The sequence below is a fragment of the Bos mutus genome, chromosome 8 (genome assembly GCF_027580195.1).
Source record: "Bos mutus isolate GX-2022 chromosome 8, NWIPB_WYAK_1.1, whole genome shotgun sequence".
In the NCBI taxonomy this organism is placed as follows: domain Eukaryota; kingdom Metazoa; phylum Chordata; class Mammalia; order Artiodactyla; family Bovidae; genus Bos; species Bos mutus.
The window spans coordinates 63,542,011-63,555,564 of NC_091624.1; the positions used below are offsets into that span (position 1 = coordinate 63,542,011).

General features: G+C 39.9%; 1 pseudogene; it reads left to right on the forward strand.

Annotated features, from left to right (window-relative positions):
- The first annotated feature begins 11,869 nt into the window (after positions 1-11,869).
- On the forward strand, positions 11,870-13,351 carry LOC102280063 (elongation factor 1-alpha 1 pseudogene; annotated as a pseudogene).
- Positions 13,352-13,554: the final 203 nt, after the last annotated feature.

Sequence of the window (13,554 nt, forward strand, 5' to 3'; positions counted from 1 at the left end):
TATTTAAATGGCAAGTTTAAGGTAGTCGTTTTGAATCTTTGATTGCTAATAACTAACAGTTTTGTATCACCTTACATATTGTTTTTTATATATATTATGTACCATAATCCTAACAATAACTCTGGAAGTAGGTATATTATTCCAGACATATAGAAAAGATAATAAGGCTTTGCTAGTAAGTCATAGGGAGAAGGCAATGGCATCCCACTCCAGTACTCTTGCCTGGAAAATCCCATGGATGGAGGAGCCTGGTAGGCTGCAGTCCATGGGGTCGCTAAGAGTTGGACACGACTGAGTGACTTCCCTTTCACTTTTCACTTTCCTGCATTGGAGAAGGAAATGGCAACCCACTCCAGTGTTCTTGCCTGGAGAGTCCCAGGGACAGGGGAGCCTGGTGGGCTGCCATCTCTGGGGTTGCACAGAGTCGGACACAACTGAAGTGACTTAGCATAGGATAGTAAGTCACAGAACGGAGGCTTGAACCTATGTTCAGAATACACTAAATTTATCATATACATTATGATAAAACATTGCATGTTATTATAAAACAGCATTCCCCATGATTATCTGTTAGATTCCAATCCCAATATTTATGACCAACTGGGGAAGACCAGCCCAAAATGCGGAATTCTAGATTTTAATTATATTTAAAGAAACATGCCAAATTCAGACTTAATTGAAGAAAGTAGGGAAAACCACTAGACCATTCAGGTATGACCTAAATCAAATCCTTTATGATTATGCAGTAGAAGTGACAAACAGATTCAAGGGATTAGATCTGACAGACAGAATGCCTGATGAACTATGGGGGGGAGGTTCGTGACATTCTACAGGAGGCAGTGATCAAGACCATCCCCAAGAAAAAGAAATGCAAAAAGGCAAAATGATTGTCTGAGGAGGACTTACAAATAACTGAGAAAAGAAGAGAAGCTAAAAAAATGGAGAAAAGGAAAGATATATCCATTTGAATGCAGAGTTCCAAAGAATAGCAAAGAGAGATAAAAAAAAAAAAAAAAAAAGCCTTCCTCAGTGATCAATGCAAAGGAATAGAAGAAAACAATAGAATGAGAAAGACTAGAGATCTCTTCAAGAAAATTAGGGATACCAAGGGAAAGTTTCATGCAAAGATGGGCACAATAAAGGACAGAAATGGTATGGACCTAACAGAAGCAGAAGATCTGAAGAAGAGGTGGCAAGAATACATGGAAGAACTATACAAAAAAGATCTTCATGACCCAGATAACCATGATTGTATGATCACTCACCTACAGCCAGATATCCTGGAAGGCAAAGTCAAGTGGGCCTTAGGAAGCATCACTACAAACAAAGCTAGTGGAGGTGATGGAATTCCAGTTGAGCTATTTCAAATCCTAAAAGATGATGCTGTGAAAGTGCTGCACTCAATATGCTAGCAAATTTAGAAAACTCAGCAGTGGCTACAGGACTGGAAAAGGTCAGTTTTCATTCCAATTCCAAAGAAAGGCAATGCCAAACAATGTTCAAACTATCACACAATTGCACTCATTTCACGCTAGCAAAGTAATGCTCAAAATTCTCCAAGCCAGGTTTCAACAGTACCTGAACCATGAACTTCCAGGTGTTCAAGCTGGATTTAGAAAGGGCAGAGAAACCAGATATCAAATTGACAACATCCGCTGGATCACTGAAAAAGCAAGAGAATTCCAGAAAAACATCTACTTCTGCTTTATTGACTATGCCAAAGCCTTTGACTGTGTGGATCATAACAAACTGTGGAAAATTTTTAAAGAGATGGGAGTACCAGACCACCTGACCTACCGCCTGAGAAATCTGTATGCAGGTCAAGAAGCAACAGTTAGAACCGGACATGGAACAACAGACTGGTTCCAAATAGGGAACAGAGTATGTCAAGGCTGTATATTGTCACCCTGCTTATTTAACTTATATGCAGAGTGCATCATGCAAAATGCTGGGCTGGATGAAGCACAAGCTGGAATCAAGACTGCTGGGAGAAATATCAATAACCTCAGATATGCAGATGACACCATTATGGCAGAAAGTGAAGAACTAAAGAGCCTCTTGATGAAAGTGAAAGAGGAGAGTGAAAAAGTTGGCTTGAAGCTCAACATTCAGAAAACTAAAATGGCATCCGGTCCAATCAGTTCATGGCAAATAGATGGGGAAATAATGGAAATAGTGATAGACTTTATTTACTTGAGCTCCAAAATCACTGCAGATGGTGACTGCAGCCATGAAATTAAAAGACGCTTGCTCCTGGGAAGAAATGCTATGACCAACCTAGATAGCATTTTAAAAAGTAGAGACATTACTTTGCCAACAAAGGTCCGTCGAATCAAAGCTATGGGTTTTCCAGGAGTCATGTATGGATGTGAGAGCTGGACTATAAAGAAAGCTGAGCGCCGAAGAATTGATGCTTTTGAACTGTGGGGTTGGAGAAGACTCTTGAGAGTCCCTGGGACTGCAAGGAGGTCCAACCAGTTCGTCCTGAAGGAAATCAGTCCTGAATATTCATTGGAAGGACTGATGCTGCAGCTAAAACTCCAATACTTTGGCCACCTGATGCGAAGAACTGGCTCATTGGAAAAGATCCTGATGCTGGGAAAGATAGAAGGCAGGAGGAGAAGGGGATGACAGAGGATGAGATGGTGGATGGCATCACTGACTTGATAGACATGAGTTTGAGCAAGCTGCTGGAGTTGGTGATGGACAAGGAAGCCTAGAGCACTGCAGTCCATGGGGTCACACAGAGTCGGATATGACTGAGTGACTGGACTGAATGAACTGAAAGGAACATAGATTTTTTTGTGGTTGTTGTTGTTGTTACATGAGAGTAATATGCCCCCTGCTAGAGAGATAAATATTGTCCCTCCATTTCTTTTTAAATCATTAATTTGCATAGCTAATTCTTTTTTCATAAATTTTGCAGCAAAAAAAAAAAAATGTCATTAGTGAAAGCAACTGGCACATGGGAGAAATTGAGTAAAAATCATTTTAAATGGCATTCAAAACCTTCAGTTCTGTACTTGTCCAATCTATCACAAATTTTATTTCTGAAATTAAATACAATAAAATCCTTTTTGACATTACTTCAGAGGGAAAAAACTACTGCATATTAAATGGACTAAGAATATTCAGATACATTTGGCTACCCGTAACTATATCTCTTTTGTGTTAGTATATGATACACAGTATAGGTGGAAATCAATGACATTAGCAATGATGATCTACCATGTTGGTCATTCCTTTTATTAATGCTGATATCTTATCAAATCGATACAAGAAAAAAAAAAAAGAATTCTGCCCCTAAATAGTAATTTCTATTATTTTGAAAGGCACACTAAGCTTCTGCAGGATGCCCAGGGTGGTATCCCTCTTTTGTCAGCTGGCCATAAATAAAAACAACCATTTCTAAAATAATTCTCCAGGATAATAGAACTCTGGATAATTACCTGCATAGAATAATGACTTATATGGACAGTGGGATGAGTATACCCTTCTTGTTCTAGTCAATGGAGAGTAGGTGGCAAAAGAAAAAAATCTATCTGATCTGGTAAAGAGTAGAACCCATGAGTTGCTCTTCTCTGCTGCTAATTTCAAAGATTACTGATGCTCACTTAGGGCGAGGTCCTATTTATTGATCTCAATAAGTTAAGCAAAGAACAAAAGGGGAGAAAGAACAGTGACAAATCCAGAGAAGAATCATAAGAATAAATATCTACTGAGGATTTACTATTGGCCAGGCTTTATAAATGCCAATAATAATAATAAAAACAACCAGCATCGACTAAACACTTGTGCTAGTCACTATTATGTATGCTTCCATATATTAACTTATTTAACTCTCACAACAATTTTACAAAATAGTAACTGTGATTATCCTCATTTAATTATTCAGAAATCAGAAGCACAGATAGGTTAAGAAACTTTCCCAAGGCTACACTGCCAGTAGGTAGCTGGCTTGAATCCAGGTAGTTATGGAATCTGTGCTCATAACCTCTCTACAACTATCTCACATAATCCCTACAACACACCCCATGATTGTTATAATTTCATTATTATTCACATTAAAAAAACAAACAACTATATCTTAGAGAGGGAAAGTGCCTTCTTCAAGGTCCCTCACTGGCAAATGAGAAAAACTAGGACTTAATCTCAGTCCCAGCTGGCACCAAGCATCAGAACATAACCACCTGACAATTCCATCATTACACTGAGAAATTAAAATCTTATAATCTATTGCCACATTAAGTGATCTAAGCACAGTGGTCAAAAGCAGAATGTAATAGGGAAGAAAAAAATCTGAAATTCATTACTTGTAATTAGAAAAGACTAGTGATTACAGCCTGTGATCTTCTAAGCAAAAGCTTTACCGCTGGGCTTCTTCAGAGATCTGGTAAAGGAAATGTGTAATCAAAGGAAGTGCTTCTCACTTAGAACCAATGCCTGGCATCCCTAAAAACTGTTATTTACTCCAGAAACTAATATTCTCAGCCTTCATCAGAAATTTCGGTGGAAGTGGGCAGATGACACCGAGGAGGAGATGGGGCACAGAAACAACAATACACCTGAAACAAAGCCAGGTTTTACAAACATGTATTACATCTGGGTGTTCGTACAAGAGAAAGACCAAGGGAGTCAATAGTAACCTCCGAAAAGCTTGTTTGAGATAAAGGAGAACTAGAAGATGTTAAAAAAAAAAATGAGAAGAAAATTCACCATGAATAGTTAAATATGGGTGATTTTCTCCCTCTACTTTCTAATATTTTTCTGAAATTTCTGTTTTTTTATAATAAGCATAATTATTTAAAAAATAAAAACAAATTTCCAAACTTAAAAAATGATCTGGTTATAACTTTAAGATTAAAAAAAAAAAAAGTCCAGTTATGTAATGGAATTCTTTTACTGATCAACATGGTACCCTAAAGGGAGTTGTTCATAGGTGCCTAAATTGCTCTTAAAGTAAATAAATGTATCACTGGTTATAAATTTCTAAGTAGGTCATGCTTAGGGTCGCAGTAGAAGTTTCGCTGAAGAAAAATAAGATGAAGATGCCACTGGAAAGTAAGATTAGAAAACAGAGAGGGTAGATATTTAACTATCTTTCAAATGAAAACAGTAAAGTGAGTCTCTACAATAGACCACCTTATATGTACTTTTCCCAAAAAGCCTCTCCCAGAAGACACTTAAGTTTACCATCAAGTGATTTTGATATAATTCTTATCCTTAGAGATGAAGTGTGACTAGTATGTACTCTATATTATGTGTCATCCAGATAGTTTTCTTTACTTAATTATCTAATAATTTCACTTAATTATCTGACGTTTTTTAAAAAAACCTCATCTCTTCAAACTTTATATCTATATTCCATTTCAGATGAAATACAGTAGTCTTAAATTTACCTGTTGACAGATAATCGACAGATAAATAAGTGATATATAATTATGAATAATTCCTCCATAGCACCCTCCCCCCAGCAAAAGCTTAAACCTATTAATTGCTATTTAAAAGAACTACAAAAAGAATGTTTTTAAAATGAAGGTGAACAGACTTTAAATTAGATATTATCTGGTATTGGGTTCTCATACGCAACATTAGCACAGGCTAAGATCTATCAGCATTTTTAGTTGCATAATTTAAAAGGAAATTCAGACCCAGTAAAGTTAATTTCCTTGGATCCCACACCAAGGTCATGCTGGAGTGAAAACAAAAACATGGGTATTTTCTGAACACATTTATGGAAAAATTGACTGTATCTGGAGGGCAATTCCCACCCCACCCCCACCCCTGCAATCCCTGGGAATCCACAAGCCTGGCAACTCTCTTCCAACTATAATTAATTTTACACACTACTTAGAATGATTGCATTCTCCATTCAGTATGGAATTAGAGCCAAAAGATTAGAAAATCTTTCCCATTGTTTTTCTTTGCAAAATTTAGGGAAAGAACTTCATTGGTAAAACTGTTTGCATATGAGGGGTTCCTTCACTCAACCTCCTACAACACAGTGGCTGGGAGTTCGGAAAATCCTGGGTTTGGAGAAATTGAAAAGAGAAGACAAAGGAATCTTGTTTTGGTCATAGTTGCATTATGTCAAGACTTCTCTTAACAATAAGGCCAAAACATCACACACATAGGAATTAGCAGGAAATCTACTTCTGGTCTATCTGCCCAATTTCCCAATCCTGATAGGAAGATCCTAAGGGTTAAAAACCTTGTTTTGTTTTCTTTATATCCTCAGTCTCTACTCAGGGAGTAAAAGGAACACTATTAACATCTTCAGGTCAAATTATTAAAGTAGTTACATACATGAATAATATAAATCATGTAGCATAACATAAAATAAAAATTATATAAAATACTAAACAAATGCATTGTTTATAAGCATTTATAAGTATTATAGGGAAGCCACTATCATAGAGTGGAAAGGCTATTAGCCTATGCAATGCTTGAATCTCAGTCTGCAATTTATCAGTTGTGGGATCCTTGGCAAATTCCTTAACCTCTATGATGATAGAATGTCTCCATCATCATGTTGGGGGATATATAATGAGGATATATAAAAATTTGTCCTGTAAGTAGCATCTGATCTAAGGACAGAAGAGACTTACAGATCTGAAGATGAATTGCAAGATACATCTAAATAAAGGCATGATGTTTGATATATGGGTATAATAACTATACTCATAGGATTATTTTGAGAAATAAATGCAATAATGTATGTGAGAAGGTTTGCTGCTGCTGCTGCTGCTGCTGCGTCACTTCAGTCGTGTCCTACTCTGTGCGACCCCATAGACGGCAGCCCACCAGGCTCCCCTGTCCCTGGAATTCTCCAGGCAAGAACACTGGAGTGGGTTTCCATTTCTGCCTCCAATGCATGAGAAGGTTTAATAGACACTAAAACAAGTTTTGAAGATTCCATACTATAAACTCACTTTCACTAGGCCAGGTTTTATTTTTATTGTTGCTGCATCATTTGACTAAAACAGTTGCTATGTCATTCCAATAACAGGTAGCATTGGAACAGTCACACTCAAGATGTATAAATCCCAATATAATTCAGGTAATTATTCCTGTGCCCCCTGAGGAGGAGTAAGTGATTGTCTCCACTCCTGCCTTCTACCTGTAATATCCAAGAATGCAGCATCATACTTGGGTGACTTTCACCACAAATAACAACAGAGTAGGAATCTCTGTCTTATCAAAGAAAACACAAACTCAGAATCTATGCTTGACTGAAATAAATTTTTCTTGGTCCATTTCATCATAAAGTCCCTTTCATCCCGAATTATTTTGTGTCACCTCTACCATAAAGAGCTTAGAGAATGAATGTTATGAGCCTGGAAAGCTTGTAGAATATTAACAAGGGAAAGTTAGCAGATAACATACTAGATGCAATGAAACCAAGTTCTTCTAAAAAGAACTGTGCATGACCACAGCATGGGATTTCTTTCTTCCAGTTATATGGGATTGTTTTACATTTTCTTCACTTTCCCTAAGCAAGCCTAAGGATGTGTTGGATACACAGTGTGAATCTATCAAATTCCAAAAGATCTAGTTGCAGATGAGCAGAAAAGTGAGTATGATGGATCTGTGATCTCAGCTCACAGCTTTCAAGAATATAAATAGGGGACCACTTTGTTTGATCTTATTAAACGGAAAAGCAGGGGATAGCCTAATTGTGGAGGGTAAATGCTTGTGCCTTAAATAACCATAAAACAACAATCTGTGTCAGTTCACGGCAGACAGAAACCAGATTAATTTTGGAACACAGCATGGTAGAAAAGAATCCATTAATTCTCAAGACTCTTAGGCCCCGAAAGACTGCTGATGCCAATTTTCCTGTACTGCAATCCTCCCCTCCCCCCAGCTTGGGCAGCAGTATATAAATGCCAGCTATTTACATGTTGTGGATGAAGTTTGTGGCTGAGAAGTAGGAAGTTAGTATTGGGAGCAAAGGGACCTAGAGGTCTTCAATGGCTCTGACTCCTAGTGTGCATTTAAATCCAAATTCTGCATGCTGGTAGCTAACCTGAATAATAAGGGTCATTCCAGCTTGAGGGTTTGGGGTTCCACTCAGAAGTATTATCAATGGGTTAAAAAACAAAACCATCTTTAATGACTGGCAGCTCTATGAAAAAAAAAAACAAACCCAAACTAAACTAAAAAATTGACCACTAAATGGCATTAGGGTTTCCCAGGTAGCTCAGTGGTGAAAAATCTGCCTGCCAATACAGGAGACATAGGAGAAGTGGGTTCGATCCCTGGGGTCAGGAAGATCCCTGGAGGAGGAAATGGCAACCCACTCCAGTATTCTTGCCTAGGAAATCCCATGGACAGAGGAGCCTGGCGGACTACAGTCCATGGGATCACGAAGAATTGGACACAACTAAAGCAACTGAGCCGGACATGACTGAGCGACGGGGAGGCCTGGCGTGCTGCGATTGATGGGGTCGCAAAGAGTCACTCAGTCGTGTCCAACTCTCTACGACCCCGTGAACTGTAACCCACCAGGCCAGTCCATCCATGGGATTCTCCATGGCAAGAATACTGGAGTGGGTTGCCATTTCCTTCTCCAGGGGATCTTCCCGACCCAGGGATCGAACCCGGGTCTCCCGCATTGTAGGCAGCCGCTTTACCATCTGAGCCACCAGGGAAGTCCTCTTTCAGTAAAGCAACTGAGCAGGACACGACTGAGCGACAGGGAGGCCTGGCGTGCTGCGATTCATGGGGTCGCAAAGAGTCGGACACGACTGAGCGACTGAACTGAACTGAACTGAACTGAAAGCAGTTGAGCCGGACACGACTGAGCGACTTCTCTTTCACTTTTCACTTTCATGCATTGAAGAAGGAAATGGCAACCCACTCCAGTGTTCTTGCCTGGAGAATCCCACGGATGGGGGAGCCTGGTAGGCTGCCCTCTATGGGGTTGCAGAGAGTCGGACACGACTGAAGCGACTTAGCAGCAGCAGCAGCAAAGCAACGCAGCACATTCACATTAAGTATGCCTTACTTTCATGATTAATTAACCCTGCCAAATAAAGAACTACAAAACAGCAGCAAAAATATAAAACATTTCTTTTTCACTCATGTACTTGCTGGGATTCAACTGATGTAGGCTGGGCTCTAAACTTTGGGTTGTATCTGCGTCTGGTCTGTGTCTAGGTTCAGGTTCTCTCACCCTCCCTGGACCAGGGCTCAAGACAAGCACAAGTATGTTTCAAGCCCTTGCTTATGTCACAGCTGCTTTTGGTCAAAGCAAGGCGCAAAGAACACGCTTTAGGACAAACCTAAAGCCAAGGGACAGAGAAACATACTTTGTTCACCCTAATGCCCTGGTGAGGATATGAATAAATCTAATACCAGCATATCAGGAAAATGAAGCATTGCAACCAACAATTCAATCTGCAACACCACAGATGTCAAAAGGGTAATGAACTATTTATGTCCATACTAGGCCCTTATATATCAGGAAAACCCTACACCAAAATAAGAAAGGACTTAATAATCCTCAGAACTAGAAAGAAATTTAGCCTGACAGCCTCAATTCACAGATGAGGAAACTGAACTCTGAAGAAGCCTCTTCCCCAGTCATGTGACTGTTTAGTGACCTTCCCAGTTCGAGCCAATTCACCTTCCAATAAACAAAAGGGAGGACACACCAGAGGAAAGGGAGAAGCAATCTCCCCATGCACAAGGGAGTCAGTTCCAATATAAAAGCTTTCCTAAAGATTAAATTTTTTAATAAAATTGAAGTTTTTCACTGAAACACAAAAGTCTTAAGCCTCCTGGAAATTTTTATGTAGAATATTATATTGACAACTGTAAAACTCACAACTTTCATAACCAGCCACAATGCCCAATTTAACAAAAATAATGTCATCTGTATAGTCTATAATTTTTATCCTTCCTCAGATAGAACCAGAAATACCATAAATCGTTGCCAAAGTTGCTCTAGTCTCTTATTCTTCCTGATGATACCACCCAATTTGTCCTTACAAGTCTCTAATGCTTCAGTCTTCACTCACTAGATTCACACCAAGAGGCTCATCCTCATGACACCCAAAACTACCTCATGTTCTTTTTTTTCTCTACATCTTATTTTTGATCTTCACAAAAGTACTTTTTCACTATCATGTGTTCCTCTCTCTTTTTTTTTTTTTTTAAAGTTTTGAAGAGATAAATGATTTATCCTTACAGTTGAACACCAGGGCCTAGCCTGGGTCAAGCACAAAGCCAGAGAAATAAATGAATGAAACTGAATGTTAAACTATTAAGACTGCACAGAGGTATACTGACTGTCCCAACCAAATAAACCCTGCTGCTGCTGCTGCTAAGTCGCTTCAGTCGTGTCCGACTCTGTGTAGCCCCATTAGACGGCAGTCCACCAGGCTCCCCCGTCCCTGGGATTCTCCAGGCAAGAACACTGGAGTGGGTTGCCATTTCCTTCTCCAATGCATGAAAGTGAAAAGTGAAAGGGAAGTCGCTCAGTCGTGTCCGACTCTTAGCGACCCCATGGACTACAGCCTACCAGGCTCCTTCATCCATGGGATTTTCCAGGCAAGAGTACTCTAGAACAAAGCTAATCTTTCCTATGCATAATAATGTCCTTCTGGGTTAATAGGTATAAATAAGCTCTCACAAAAATGAACTCAAAGACCTGTCACATTTAGAAAATAAAATCTTGCATTTCTTCTGCAAGTAGAAAAAAGGAGGCTGGGGTATAGTAAGAGACAGTCCAAAATCCCTCAGTTCTTCAAATATTTAACAGTATGTCCATCAGAGGAAAGAAAAGTTGTATTTGGTAGAGCTCCAGAAAACAGAACTAGGACAAGTAGGTGAAGTTAGGGAGAGAAATTATTTATGTTCAAAATATGGAATAACTGGGTAACAATTAGAGCTATCTAAAAATGGACCAGGCTGCCTCATGTGGCACCAAGTTCCAGGTCACCAGTAGCATCTGAGGAGAAGCAAAGTGACAACTTATCAGGGATGGCATTTAGGGGATTCTTTCTGGAGAGGCAGGGGTAAGAGAAGATGATGCTGTGAGGTGATTTTGACTCTGTAGTTCTGTTTCACACCCTTTCACCCCCTCCTAGCTTCTGTAAGGCCTTCTGGTAGGCAATAATAGTGAAGCAGTAAAGAAGGAGAGCTAGGACAATAAAACCTAGGTTCAAATACCACCACTACCACTTTTTAGTTGAATTACCTTGAATGAATCACTTAATATTTTTGAGTCTCCACTTCCTTGTCTGTAAAACAGTTTTCTACTACTACCTGTTATGAAGAATAAATGAGATATTATATGTGAGGTGCTTCAAATAGTGCCTGGCAAACACTAAGTCCTCAACAGATACTAGTTGTTACAATGATTATTATGACTCAAAGTAGGAGAAAATTAGAGGAGCTAGAGCGATATTGTAAAGGATGCCATCATAATTTAACTATTAACTCTGGCTATTCAGGACCACATAGTGGGAAGGTTGGTATAGACAGACAAAGGGCTAAGGACCCATCCTGGTAGCTCCATTAGCATGCAAGGTTGAATGGTCAAGTGTCATAAACAATCATGGGATTTGGAAACCTTTGTGTTTTTCAGAGCACTCATTAACTCATTGCCAACACCAGGGTATACTGTGACTCTCCCCACTTTGCTATGGTTTCTACTGTCAAATTGACCAAATTTCCCTGGAAATATTTATCTAGCTGCCCACTTTCACCCTTAATTTTTAAACCAGAAATGGATAAAATAGTGTATTCACTGGCACATGTTGAGAACAGAACCTTACAAATAACAAGGAATAAAGAAAATAATATCCACTTTTTCGCAACAGGTTTGCCGCCAGGACACAGGTGGCGTGAAAACTACCATTAAACCTAAGCCAAAATGGGAAAGGAGAAGACCCACATCAACATCATTGTCATTGGGCATGTAGATTCAGGGAAGTCTACCACGACTGGCCATCTGATCTACAAATGTGGCGGGATTGACAAGAGAACAATTGAAAAGTTCGAGAAGGAGGCTGCCGAGATGGGAAAGGGCTCCTTCAAATATGCCTGGGTCTTGGACAAACTTAAAGCTGAACGTGAGCGTGGTATCACCATTGATATCTCCCTGTGGAAATTTGAGACCAGCAAGTACTATGTTACCATCATTGATGCCCCAGGACACAGAGACTTCCTCAAAAACATGATTACAGGCACATCCCAGGCTGACTGCTGTCCTGAATGTTGCTGCTGGTGTTGGTGAATTTGAAGCCGGTATCTCCAAGAACGGGCAGACCTGTGAGCATGCCCTTCTGGCTTACACCCTGGGTGTGAAACAACTAATTGTTGGCGTTAACAAAATGGATTCCACTGAGCCACCCTATAGCCAGAAGAGATACAAAGAAATTGTTAAGAAGTCAGCACCTACATTAAGAAAATTGGCTACAACCCCGACACAGTAGCATTTGTGCCAATTTCTGGCTGGAATGGTGACAACATGCTAGAGCCAAGTGCTAATATGCCATGGTTCAAGGGATGGAAAGTCACCCGTAAGGACGGCAATGCCAGTGGAACCACCCTGCTTGAAGCTCTGGATTGCATCCTGCCACCAACTTGCCCAACTGACAAACCCTTGTGTGTGCCTCTCCAGGATGTCTATAAAATTGGTGGTATTGGTACTGTCCCTGTGGGTCATGTGGAGACTGGTGTTCTCAAACCTGGCATGGTGGTCACCTTTGCTCCAGTCAATGTAACAACTGAAGTGAAGTCTGTAGAAATGCACCATGAAGCATTGAGTGAAGCCCTTCCTGGGGACAATGTGGGCTTCAATGTCAAGAACGTGTCTATCAAAGATGTCCATCGTGGCAATGTGGCTGGTGACAGCAACAATGATCCACCCATGGAAGCTGCTGGCTTCACAGCTCAGGTGATTATTTTGAACCATCCAGGCCAAATCAGTGCTGGATATGCACCTGTGCTGGATTGTCACACAGCTCATATTGCTTGCAAGTTTGCTGAGCTGAAGAAGAAGATTGATCGTCGTTCTGGGAAAAAGCTGGAAGATGGCCCTAAATTCTTGAAATCTGGTGATGCTGCCATCGTTGATATAGTTTCTGCCAAGCCCATGTGGTGTCGAGAGCTTCTCTGATTATCCTCCCCTGGGCCGTTTTGCTGTGTGTGACATGAGACAGACAGTTGCTGTGGGTGTCATCAAAGCAGTGGACAAGAAGGCAGCTGGAGCTGGCAAGGTCACCAAGTCTGCCCAGAAAGCTCAGAAGGCTAAATGAATATTATCCCCAATACCTGCCACCCCAGTCTTAATCAGTGGTGGAAGAACGGTCTCAGAACTGTTTGTCTCAATTGGCCATTTAAGTTTAATAGTAAAAGACTGGTTAATGATAACAATGCATCGTAAAACCTTCGGAAGGAAAGGAGAATGTTTTTGTGGACCATATGTTTTGTGTGTGGCAGTTTAAGTTATTAGTTTTTAAAATCAGTACTTTTTAATGAAAACAACTTGACCAAAAATCTGTCACAGAATTTGAGACCCATTAAAAAAAGTTAAAAAAA